The following is a 468-nucleotide window of genomic DNA, read 5'->3' on the forward strand; positions in this document are numbered from 1 at the left end:
CCTGTCCTCCCCCTCCAGGCGGATAGCGTGACAGTTCTGTCACGTCGGCACCTGGTCGTACACAAGTGTTAATGTCTCCACCTCAGCCGAGAATCACCGGACCACTGACACCATGCGGGAGTGTGTCTGTGCGAATGTACGAGTGTGTGCAGGAGATGTTTTGTCTATCCTCCCCGAGACAGAATGTCTTGCAAAGTTTTTAAAAGGAAGTAACAGCGAGAAAGAGCCTGAGTTAGCCTTGTGTATAAATGCATATGTTTCTGTCTGCATTTGTGGTATGTGTGTGTGTTTCTGTGTGTGTGGTACGGATGCACCAGGCAGGGGTCCCGTCCCCTGTCAGTCAGAAACAACAAGCCAATCATTCCTTGGTTCTAAAATAAACTCTCCTCCCCCCCTTTCTGTTCCCCCTCCCCTCCTCTCCCCCCCCTCACATGTGTTCCTCTCCTTAGCACCTCTCACCTTCAGAGT

Source organism: Seriola lalandi, unplaced genomic scaffold, assembly GCF_002814215.2.
Source record: "Seriola lalandi dorsalis isolate HSWRI2012SDOR001 ecotype SW California unplaced genomic scaffold, Sedor1 jcf7180002054901, whole genome shotgun sequence".
Taxonomy (NCBI): domain Eukaryota; kingdom Metazoa; phylum Chordata; class Actinopteri; order Carangiformes; family Carangidae; genus Seriola; species Seriola lalandi.